The sequence below is a fragment of the Marmota flaviventris genome, chromosome 8 (assembly GCF_047511675.1).
Source record: "Marmota flaviventris isolate mMarFla1 chromosome 8, mMarFla1.hap1, whole genome shotgun sequence".
NCBI classification, from domain to species: domain Eukaryota; kingdom Metazoa; phylum Chordata; class Mammalia; order Rodentia; family Sciuridae; genus Marmota; species Marmota flaviventris.
Window position 1 is genome coordinate 115,939,285 of NC_092505.1, and position 12,498 is coordinate 115,951,782.

A 12,498-nucleotide genomic window follows, 5' to 3' on the forward strand; every position below is an offset into this window, starting at 1 on the left:
TGTCTGTCGAAAGTCGAGGACAGGCTCAAACTGGGTTCTCTGCTTAGGTTCTCGCCAGGCCCAAATCAAGGTCTCAGCTGGGTAGGCTGTTACCTGAAGGTTCTCCGTAAGAAGGAACCTGCAAGTTCATCTGGGTGATTGTGTGACCTGGGGCTTGTGAGATCATATTAAGTCCATATATATATATATAACCTGGAATATAACTTGGGTTAGTTTGACCAGGCACGCAAGCTGTCTTAAAATCTTGCCTAACAAAATGATTTTCCAGAAAAAGATAAAACTCTAGGGAAGAAGAACAAACCTGTAGTTGCACAGGTTTAGGTGAATGGAGAAGTCGGACCACAAAGGGAAAGTAAGAAAGAATTCTTCAGAGTGATGTCAATGTTTCATATCTTGATTTTGATGGTGCTACAAAGTTGAGACACTTATCAATACTCCTGAAACAATACAACAAAAAGTGAATTCTACTGTTTGTCAATCAAAAAGTAAGACAAAAACGGAACAAAAATCAAATTTAATGAAGTCTGTTGCTAGTAAGTTTGAGAGATCTTTTTTTTTTTTTAAATGTTTATTTTTTAGTTTTAGGTGAACACAATATCTTTATTTTACATTTATGTGGTGCTGAGGATTGAACCCAGTGCCTCTTGCATGCTAGGCAAACGCTCTACCACTGAGCCACAACCCCAGGCCCAGAGAGATCTTAAATATCATTGTAAGTGAATTTAAACCTCAGATCTTCCCTTGATCATCTTGGGTACTATCTAAAGGGCAGAATAATCTGCAATAACATATTTTGACTAGAAAGCCTAGAACTCGGTTAGAAAACATTGAGTCCTTTACTTGTGTATTACTTACCCATCCCATCTTGCATATTTCTAGGAATCATTACGTAACTATCAAGTCTTCCAATGAAGCTGGTTCCTCAACTTCTCCAATCCCTCTTCTCCGAACATCATACAACACTTGATTTTATGTTGTTAGTTCTCCTCTATTTTGCCAAGTTTCACCTTCCTGGTACTCGCCTTGAAGTCATAGTGGCTGCTTTCCCACTGACCTCCATCTCCAAGTTCAAGTCCTTTGCATTTTACCACACAAATGTCTCCTCTTCAATTCCTCTTTCTTCCCTCCTGACTATACTCATTCATTCATTGGTCCTTGATGAGACCTTTACTATGAACCCATGTTTCCTTTCCATTTTCCACTTTCAACCATTGCATTTCTTGGTTAACTGTTCGTGCCATCGATCTGATTTTTCTAAATAACTATATCAATCTTCTAATTTTCTTCCTTAGAAATTTCCATACCGGGGCTGGGGATGTGGCTCAAGTGGTAGCGCGCTCGACTGGCATGCGTGTGGCCCAGGTTCGATCCTCGGCGCCACATACAAACAAAGATGCTGTGTCCGTCGAAAACTAAAAAATAAATATTAAAAATTCTCTCTCTCTCTCTCTCTCTCTCTCTCTTTCTAAAAGAAAAAAGAAAAAAAAGAAATTTCCATATCATTCTTATCCATTTGTCTTGTGGAATATCTGTAAATCTCTTAAATCCTGGCATTTATGACCCTCAAACTTCCCATTTTCACTTTTTTTTCTTGATATATAATAAAATTTAGACTAAGAATAAGTCTCAATATTTTCACTGTATCCGTACTGCTTTCTCAATCCAGCATAATATCTCTCATACACAAATATCCTACTATATTTTTAAAACTCAAATTAAATAGAATTCTTCTCAGAAGCCCTTTCTCACATGTGTCTTCCAGAATCAGTGGTTTTGACCTGTACCTTGGAAGGTGTCTGAATAACAGGAGGACAAAGAGAGAGGATGACCTTAGGAGTAAGGCTTACTTGGATGAAGCAATGATATGAGGTTCCTAGAGATTACTGTGGACCCACTTGTGAAAAAAGCAGATATCAAGACATCCAGCCATAAAAAAAAAAAAAAAAAAGACTATCTCAAAAGAGAATTCTCAAAAGAGAATCCCAGAGTAAGTAAGAATCATCATCAGGCAACATCAGTATGGAGTGGGTTTTCCATCTATTGAGAGTGGAAGTTGCAAGCGTGATTTCAAAGAAAAAAAAATGTCACCAGGTGAGATCATTGCCGCTGGAGGGTCTCAACAGTGCATTCTCCAAATAATCCATAGAATGATCATCTGGCAGAATCAGAATTGGGAATCTGGAGCATCCTTCCCAAGAACAACAATACTGGTCCAAATTGAGGTCATCCAAGAAGATCTCTAGTTTTCCTAACTTCTAATTTCCTTCACTTCAGCTGGGGAAGGGTGAGTAACCATCTAGAAAGGGAAATATGTACAGGATGAAGGATTTAAGGAAGAGGAACAAAGACAAAGGCAGCCCATGACCTTTTCCCATGTCCTGTGTCTTAAGAAGTACATGCAGGAAACAGGGAGAATTTGGGATTTTATGTGAACTTTGGGGTTTCTTTTCATTTTAGCCTGGAAAAGACATTTATAGAACACTTACAAGAATTTGTTTCTGCCAAATTGACTGTAGAATTTAGTATCTAAGAACAACTAGAAAAAAAAAAAAAAAACTTACAGTACTTGCTTGAGATTTCATCCAAGGAATGGGAAATAAAGAGCATGGAGAGGAGGTTAGAATGAGGGAGGGCACAGGGAGGGGAGATGTGGTTTGTTTGTTTGATTTCTTGTTTGGGGGACAAGATAGAACTCAGGGCCCTGTGCATGCCAGGTAAGTCCCCCATCATGGAGCCCAACCATAGCCTCTGAGAGATACAGGTATATGCTGGTGGTATGCCATTAATTTTCCCTTTTTCAAGGTGTGCTAGAGATGATAGCACAAGTAATTAGAGGAAGATAACTTCCTCTGAGTCAGTCACTCAGGTGACTTTAGATTGTAGTTTCTTTCTCATCTTTCTATAGAACATGTTTGACAATAATTATGCTTCTTTAATAAATAAGTTAAAGAAGAAAGAGTCATATTTGGGGAAACAAGAATTAGTGCTGGGGCTGGGGTTGTGGCTCAGTGGTAGATCGCTTACCTAGCATGTGTGAGGCACTGGACTCAATCCTCAGCACCACATATAAATAAATGAATAAAAGTCCATCAACAACTAAAACAAAAATTTAAAAAAAAAAAAATCAGTGCTGGAGAAAGTTGGGCTCCTGATGTTGGTGCCACCCAACAGGAAAACACAATCATATTTTTTTAAAAAATGCAGCTGCAGTACTGTGATCATTTGAAATAGCTCTATACAACTTTTCCATTGCCTTTTCAAGCAGAAACAAGAAGTCTGGAGTCTAATGTTTACTTTCTGCACTTTTGTATCATTTCGGGAACATTATTTTACCTCCTTTACACACCGACTGATTTCATCCTTTCTAAAATTCATGTCCCTGAGTGTCAGGAAAGGGACCAAGAAGCATTTGTATTTTGATTATTCCAATTTGCAAAACAAAGTCATTAAGTCCTTTATCTCTAACACTAAATTCGTGAATTCTTCTTTTAACTATTTTTTTTCCTTCTGGAAATAATTGAGAATAGAGAAGTCACTTGGGAATTTTCAGCGGGAACTTCTTAATGTCCCAAAAACATTAAAAAAAAAAAAAATCCTAACATTGCCCAGAAAAAAAAAATGTTTTTGAAATTCATAATTTCCTTTGTTCCACAAATATGTATTGAGTGATGGTTGTGTTGTAAGCACTTTGCAGGACATCCATATGTGTGTTGCATATTTAACTGGGTCTGATACTAAACAGATTTTGAGTAAATAAAGTGCATTTATTTTAGGTTTCATCTCCCAGGGTAGGGCGGACATGGCATTGCCAGCTGATACAAAGACTCTCTGATGAGCTCAGCCAAACTTCAGGTCATCCTGGAATTTCAAGGCCCTATCTTTGGCTGATAACTCAATTATTGAACAAAGAGAGGGCAAAACTAGGAATTAAAGATTGGATGGTAGTAGACTGTCCAAGTAAGAATCATAAGATCTTCCATGTTTTTCAAAGAGCCTATTAAATAGCAAAGTTTTGTCACATTCTTGTTCTGGATAAATTACAAAATCCGGATCCAGATTGTTATCAGTATGGGCTCAGAGGGTTATGGGTAAAGAATTGGGGCTGTATTGCAACAAAAAGAAAACATGCCTTGCTAAATTCTCCTTTTGTGCCCAAACTCTTTTTTGTTATCCATATGCTTCCAGTGGGAGTAATTACAATGTGTCCAATGTCATCCTTGATTAAACTTTTTTCTCCTATGCAAACTAGTCTTTATATGTTCATAAAGCACCTGGCATATTGTGAGGTTTAAGAAGTGTTTCATGATGAAACAATAGCAACCAAGAATCTAAACCCTTGGTTCCTGTGGCTACTGTAAACTGAATGGAACTCAGCTATGACAGAAGAGAAGGGAAAAAAATCACTTTAGTTATTGCAATGTTATAGCCTATTGTCTCCTCTGCCTTATTTATAAGAGAATCCCACTCCATTTGGTTTGTAAAACACTTAGAACGAAATCCAGTTTTGAAAATAGGACAAGTTCATCATACAAATCTATGATTTACTTGTTAAACTTTAGAGAATATGATGAGGTTTGCAAAGAATGATGGAGTGTTACATCAGAAATTGCAGGACCATTAGAATTTACCTAGTGAACATATAATGAGGCTCTGAGGGGATATAGGAAATTAAACTTTTCTTTCATTACCACAATGCATTTTTAAAGAAGATTCTAGAAGCCTTATTGGCAGAATGGACTTCATTTAGCAATGCACAGAGAGTATGCAATTCAAAGTACCACATAGTCATTTATCTCCCAGAGGGGGAAAAAAATCCATTTCTTAGCTTGACACAAATAACTTAGACTCATGAACTCTTAGAGGTGGGAGAACATTACAGATTCTCTAGGTTCATATTCATATTTTTAAAGCCAATCCTAGCCAAATGATCAAATGGGGGGAAAAAATCCTGGAACAGACAAAACAAAGGGTGGAAGGAAGAGACTGAGAAAATAATTCACAAAGAATAAAATTGTCAAAGATACAGCTCCAAAGTCAAAGAACACCCACCCCCACCCCGCCCCCCTTTTAAGAAGATTTCACTTTATCTAAAGAGTAAAGCAAATGCTTTTAGATCCAAGGGTTCCTGGTTCAAATCTCAGCAGGAGCAGATTTCTCACAAACTAAAAAGGCACTCTGCCTATTAAAGGAACTGACTTAATACAGTTATATGGACCATTACTGTACAAAATGGGGATTCGCAAACTATTTTCTAAATGGGGCCTTTTTGTGCATGTACAGTAATTCTTATAGAAGCCTTTTACAAATAAAAAAGGAAAAAATGGGGGGAAAAATCTAAGAACCCATGATTTGAGCCTTTAATAACTATTGGTGTAGGAGAGACATCCATCTGCAGAAATATAGCAGATCAGATCTTCTTAGCAATGGTCCGAAAAAGCAGTCTAAAGATAAAAGCTTAATATTTGTGCAGACCTTGGAAGCCCAGAGAAAGATTAGCAAGATATTCCTTGAAGTTTGGCCTTAGTGTTGGACCTAAAAATGCAGTCTCCATGAACCTTCATTAAAACACAAAGAAGTGTTCTAACAGTTCATCATAGAACACTATTCTGTGTGAGATTTCCAATAGAAGATGTTATTGAGTAAATTTTTACATTATACTCTAATTTGACTGCTAAAAGTCTTCCTTAACAGTGAAACTATGAAAGACATGTGGTAAACATTTAATGTAATCCACCTTATAAAAGTACCCTGAGGAAATTGCTAGATGTCTACTTTTGCCATAAATTTATATTAGGAGAGCTATACTTGATCTAGGTTCAACATATTTGTGGTAATTTATATCATGCTCCCTGGGAATGTCATCAAGAATAGAATAATATTAAATTATGAAAATACTTTCTTACTTACCAATTTTATTATATATAATTCTCTGGGACCTACTAGAGGTTAACTGATTTTATATATATATATATATATATATATATATATATATATATATATATATATATATATATATATATATGTAAAGATACAAACATATGGATGACCCAAACATAGAGAGTGCTTTCAAAAGTGAAATCTGTTTCCTGAAGAATAAATTTGTGTCCTGGGTCAATTTTCCAGGTAATAGATTTCAGAGAAGGTAATTTATTTGAAACCTATAATTCATCTCCACTCTGCCAAAAATTTTAGATGTCTTCCCAGCAAAACATATTAGTTGCAAGTGGCAAAAAATGAAATAAAATGTAAAAGCTAAAACTGGTTTAAAGAAAAGCTATAGATAGAATCATTGTTGGTTTATATGACTAATAATAACTGCTGGTTTGGGAGCAAAATTGGATCTCAAATTTCAAAGGGTAACATGAGAAGTCATCCTGTGTGTTGGTCAGTTTTTCATCTCAATGACCAAAATACCCCAAAAGAACAACCTAGAGGAGAAAACCTTTATTTTGGCTTATGGTTTCATAAGTTCACTCCATTTCAGCTGGTCTCTTCATTTGGGCCCAGGATGAGGCAGGATATCATGGTGGAAGGGTACAGCATAGGAAAGCTGCTCAGAATGTGATAGATGGGAATCACAGAGAGAAGTGGGTAGGAGCTACAGAGGTGGTGAACAGTTCCAGGGCATGCATGATACCAGTGATTCACCTCCTCCAGTAATGCCCCCATCGGCCTACAGTTACCTCCCCATCTGTCCATTCAAACTAGGATGGACTGATTAGGTTAAAATTATCATGTTCTGATCATTTTGCCTCTGAATAGTCCTTCATTGACTCTGGAGAATTGGGGGGATACCTCAAATTCAAACCATAACATTATACCCAAAGCTCATGTCCGTCTCACGAGGCAACATCCACTTAATCCATCTTTATGAGTCCTGTGGTCTTCACGGTTTCAGCATTGCCCAGAAATCCAAGTCTAAAGTCTACTCTGAGACTCAACCCATACACTTAGCTGTGAGCCCCTATAAAGTTCAAAGCAAGTTATATATACAGTGGCACAGGGTAAACATTCCTGTGTCAAAAGGAAGGAATAGGGTCATCCAAAAAAGGGATGGGTCCAAAACAAGACTAAAACCCAGTCGGTCAAACAGTTTCCTTCAATCTACATGCAGCATCTGGAATACATGGAGGTGTGATATTCTCTCCCAAGACCCTGGAAAGCCCTGTCCTTTTGGCCTTTCCAGTTGAAGTGCTCATGGCTTCTCTTACCTTTGCTCTCTTCACATCCACTAGCTTTCCTCAGCAGACTTTCCATGTTACTTGCATCTCTTAATTCTTGGGGTCTCCACTATAGTTTCATCACCCTTCCCTCAACTTCATGCATGAGTCCCACCCTGATACACTTTGGCTGGCCTCCCAGGCCCTCCTTTGAAATTTTGGTAGAACCTTCTGTGACCTCTTAACTCCAACATCCTGCATTCCTGTGTGCCTAGCACCACGTAAATGACACCAAGGTCTGGTGCCAGTTTATGCAGAAGCTGGGTCCCCTGGAATCATAGCTGCAGTGCCCTTTGAGTGCCTAGGTGGCTAAGTAGGACGAATCTATGACTTACCCCTCCACCCTTGCCATGGGCAAATAGGGAACTGCCATAATCTCTTCTCAAAGTAACTTCCCCTTCTGCATTCTGGAACCTGCTGTGGGTATTGTCTTACAAATTACTGAGATGCCCTCAAGACATCTTTCCTATTGTCTCTGTACAAAGTACTTAGCATGTCTTTTGTGAGTATAATCTCTTCAATGACCACAACTTTCTTGCACTTTTCTAGCCAAATAGCATGTTTTAAAAATCTTTTAGCTCTGATTTTTTCCCCAATTCACACAGTAAACCTATCTCAAAGTTGCCAGCAATATTCAAACCACTGACTGAATGCTGTGCTTCCTTGAAGTTTCCAGATTAACTAGTCCATTGCTTTTAAACTCAGTCTCACACAAAGTCTCAGGACATGGGAAAAAATGGAGACATGTTCTTTGGGAAAGTATAAGATGAATGGCATCTACTTTAATTCCCAAGAGTTCTCATTTTCCTCTGAAACCTTATGAGCACAATCCTCATTCCTGTCTGCAGTCTGGTCTTCAGAGCTCCCACAAGAATCTCATATTAAGTTTGTTTGCAAAATTCTAAGAATCCTCCAGCCTGCATCTCCAAACTTTTTCCAAATTCCTCTCACAAACCAGCTCCGAAGTCTTCTGGACATCTGGTCAGTTTAGTCACAGGAATGACCCTCTTCTTGTGCCAATTTCTATGTTAGTCAGGATTTTCTTTGATGTTATTGTTGTTACAGGTGTGTCCAGAATATTGAAAAAGAACAACATAGAGAAGGAAGAGTTTGTTTTGGCTCATGATTTTAGAAGTTTACTCCATCTTGACCGGTCCATGGCTGTGGACCCAAGGTGAGGCAGCACACTATGGTGGATGGGCATGGTGAAAGAAAGCTGCTCAGAATGCAGCCAAGAAATAGGGAAAGAGAAGGGGCAAAGGACCACGAGGAAGATGAACACCTCCAGGGCATAGGCCCAGCTACCTATGTCCTTCAGCCACACCCCACTTGCCTACAGTTACCACCCAGGCAGTCCATTCAAACTAGGATGGACTGATGAGGTTACAGCTCTCACAATCCAATTTCACCTCTGAATATTCCTGCATTGACACAGGTGCTTTCAGGAGGCAAATCATGTCTCCATCATAACAGTCTTCTTTCAGCTTCTCATTTCTTCACCTTACAATAGCTCCTCTCTCAGCAGTTCCAACAATGCAAAGACCCTCACAAATGCATTTCTTTCAAAATTAGATATTCCCTTTCATAGCATTTCAAGACAAAATCCTCTTTCAAAAATTTGAGAGCTTCAATTATTATTTCAACTTAATCCACCTAGATTTAAATTATAATTTGTACACAATCACATTTCTAGAGTTTCCCTTTGATTTTAGGCAATATAAAGGACACAGAACTACACATGATTTCCTATGAGTTTGGATTCCAATGTCATCCGCATCTTAACTATTGACTCAACCAATTCCAACTCGTAACATATCTAGGAGTACAACCATACACAAACACTCATGTTACACATAGCAAAGCCTTACTATTTGGGAAAAAAACACTGAGAGATAAATGTAGGTACTGATATTAACTAAGTATAAAGTCACTATACCTGCACTGAATCCTACTAAAACTCCAACCTTGACAATAAGAAGAAAGTTAGGAGAAGCATAATTAATCTTCAATAAATGTTAAATAAATGAAAGAGCAAATGGAACCAAAAGAAGGTAAGTGCCATAATGAGAGAGGATAAACTATTTCAAGACAAAATAATAAAATGTAGTTATATTAAAAGTGATAGTAAGTTCAGAAAATTTTAAAACAAGCTGTGGAAAAATAAAACAACCAGTTTAGTATAAAAAAAATTATCTGCTGGTTAATATTTAGTCTGAAATTTTTAAAATTTTTGATTAAATGAGATTATTTGTACATCAATTTACCCATTAAATCAAGTATTTGTTGAGCATGTGTCTGAAATCATGATATGCATGTGGAGTATAAAATTAAATTAGTTGAGTGCTTTTCAGGGTATTTCTGGTAACAGCAATGCGTAGAGAAAGGTAAGAATATATAAATAGGGTGGGGGAAACTCTAGCAAGACAGGTCAAATTTAGGAGTCAAGTCCAAACAATTTTATGTGCTGAGTGTAGAGTTAGAAATAATTTAGGGTTAATTTCCCAATTAGCTGTAAGAGAACTGACCATATTCGTTGTACTAGAATTCATAGAACATGCCCACACATAGAGCTTGCTTGAGTGCATGGCGTTTAGGAGGAAACGTGGATGAGGATTGTCAAGTCAAGGAGATGGGAGAAGTGTGTAAACAGGACTTTGTCATCCAGAGAGAATTTCAACATGGTGGGGGAGGTTCCTGAGGAACCTTGAATATTCTCCAGAGATACCCACAAGTTTCTTCTCAATGGTTTCTCTGGTATGCCTAATGTTATATTTATTCTTTTATATACAAATTTAGTTATTTATCTAATAAATAATGTTAATTTTTTCAAGATTCACAGAAAGGAGTCATGAAGTCCAGGAAAGTGCTTGGTTTCTAGGTCACCCCTAGAGTGCTAGCTGTGTTTCCTAGAGTGATGTGGGTTCTTATCAACAGAAGTCAGAGTTTCAGTGGGAAGAACTCTGCTTTAGGAACACTGGCCAACTCACAGTCTCATAATCCAATGGATATTTAATTGGAGAATTCTAGATCATAATGCAAAGCATGATAGCCATTAAACTTCTCTGAACTTTAAATACTTCAGCTGTGATACTGGGGATGATGACATTGTTGGGAAATAAGTGAGTTGATATATAGTCACACACAATACAATGTATATCACTCCATATATTCATTTATAATTGGTTTGCCTTGATAGACCAGTTTTCTTGCTTGATACACTAAAAAAAAATCCCATATTTGCCTTAGTTTCAATAATTTATATTTGAATTTTTTGTAGTATAAAAAAATTCCTGGCAGTGAACTTCTCAAGTGGTTAAAGTCACTTGACCTTTAGCCTCTTGCTTTAAAAATCCCTCAAGAGATATGTTAAATGGCCCAGAAATATATTGCCTGTCATGTCTTATTGCTTAATTAATGACCAACTAAGATGGCCTGTATAGACTGCCCTCAAGTAATTGTGAGCTGATCTTCTACTCAAGGAAATGAATTGACTCTCCAACAGCAGCCCTGTCGTGGAGCATTCACTGCATTTAAATTTCCTCAACCTTCAAAGGAGAGGGAATATACAAGGGCTGGTTAACTGAGCATACAAACATCAGCCAGCAGATAAAAAATGTTCTATGGCTCAGAGTGCCAGACAGAAATCATACATTCCCGCCTTCTGAAAACTGTGCTGTGACTCCAATAAAAAAAAAAAAAAAAAGCTACCAGGTAAGCATTTTTATTTTAGCCATATTTGTGATGGGATTGGAAGCTGCTGAATTCTTTTAATGATAATTTTAAAAACACTGTGGTTTGAAATTGTATTCCTTTTGAAGATAAATGGGACCCTGTCGAATGGGAAGCTACTGTGGAGGGAAAGTTGACTGATTTGAAATGAGGGGCAGGAATCATATTCCAAAATAAAGGAAAAGTTGGTGATAATTTAGAAACCCCTTTTCTTTTTTATGACAGAGAGTAAGTAATATGAACCAACCTAATAATGAAATGCCACCAAACACTTCTGGATCTTTTGGGTGAATGCAAAGTATTCATAACCAAATATGAATAGTGATCCTTTAGGGGCTTAAAATACCTGAATGGAAGCTTCAAAATAGCGAGTTTTCTTAAGGGATCAGCTGCCCTTCTCTAGTTTTATCTTTATTTGGACTGCTCTTTGACCTCCTCCCTCTCTTCCTTCCCCAATCCATTGTTTCACTCTGGGAGAGGAGCAAGCAATGTCAAAAGGAACTGGAAAATGAAAATAAGTAAGGGATAAAGCATTGACACAGCTGTGGACAACAGAAAGAAGACACTGTCCTGGCTGTGGAGGGTTATGTAATCCATGAGCAAGCTCTGCTCGTTCTTCCTGACCCTCAAATAAGTGAACATGAACTTTCCTGTCTTGGGAGAATTTCCAAAGCTGAATTTCAGGATGGTAGTCGTGACGTGGTTTTCTTTCAGGCATAAGAAGTGGTGAGGAAAGAGCCGGGAGGCAGGGAGGCCAAGAAGGAGGCTTTGGTGGAGAGCAGTGTCCAGTGGTCAGTGCCTGGGTGAGTGCTGAATGGTCCAAGAAGCAGGAAAGGGCACTGCTGGGCGGTACCATGTGGAAAGATTTAGCTGGATGGTGAATTAGATAAAACGCCCCAGTTAGGACTGTAAGGGTTTCCTCCCCTCTACAGCTGTGTGCATGTTCTATGTTCTCTGCAGGTTCTTCCTAGAAAAATTAGAAAACCATGTATCTATGACTAGAGATGAAAAGACAGATGGGGAGAGGAGATGACCTTTCATATTTTTACCATTAGTTCAAGAAATAAAAATCATTGAATTACACCCTTCCTTCGCTTTCCTATTACAGTAACGGAGAATCAGTCAAGCTTGGACACATTTTCAGAAACAGAAGAGGTAGAGTCTCTGATCTACTCATCTCTAAAGAACGCAGGTTGCTGGTATTTGGAGATGTATGACAGTATTCTCAAAATGAACTTTTTTAGTGTTCCACAAAGCTTTGCAATTTTTAAGAATTCAATCCAGTTTAAGGGGAAAGGTATCCAGATGGGCCCCTCAACCAGAAAGCAGCCATCCCCCAGCCTGGGCTTTGGGAAGAAGAAGAGAGGAAAAAGGAGACAGAAATAAGTGGTGAGCAAAGATGTGACAAAGGACGGTCCATGAAAGAAATAAAACACAGGTGGAAGAGAGAGCAGGGATGTAGAAGCACGACACCTTAGTTTCTCTGATGTGGGCAAACTGAGTCAAAGATGTTAGAATCAGGAAGTAGTTTCTCAGTACAGCTCATAAA

General features: G+C 38.0%; 1 non-coding gene across 1 annotated transcript; it reads right to left on the reverse strand.

Moving 5' to 3' along the window:
* Positions 1-613: 613 nt before the first annotated feature.
* Trnaa-agc (transfer RNA alanine (anticodon AGC)) lies at positions 614-686 on the reverse strand. Its single transcript has one exon. It is a non-coding gene; the product is annotated as a tRNA-Ala (tRNA).
* Positions 687-12,498: the final 11,812 nt, after the last annotated feature.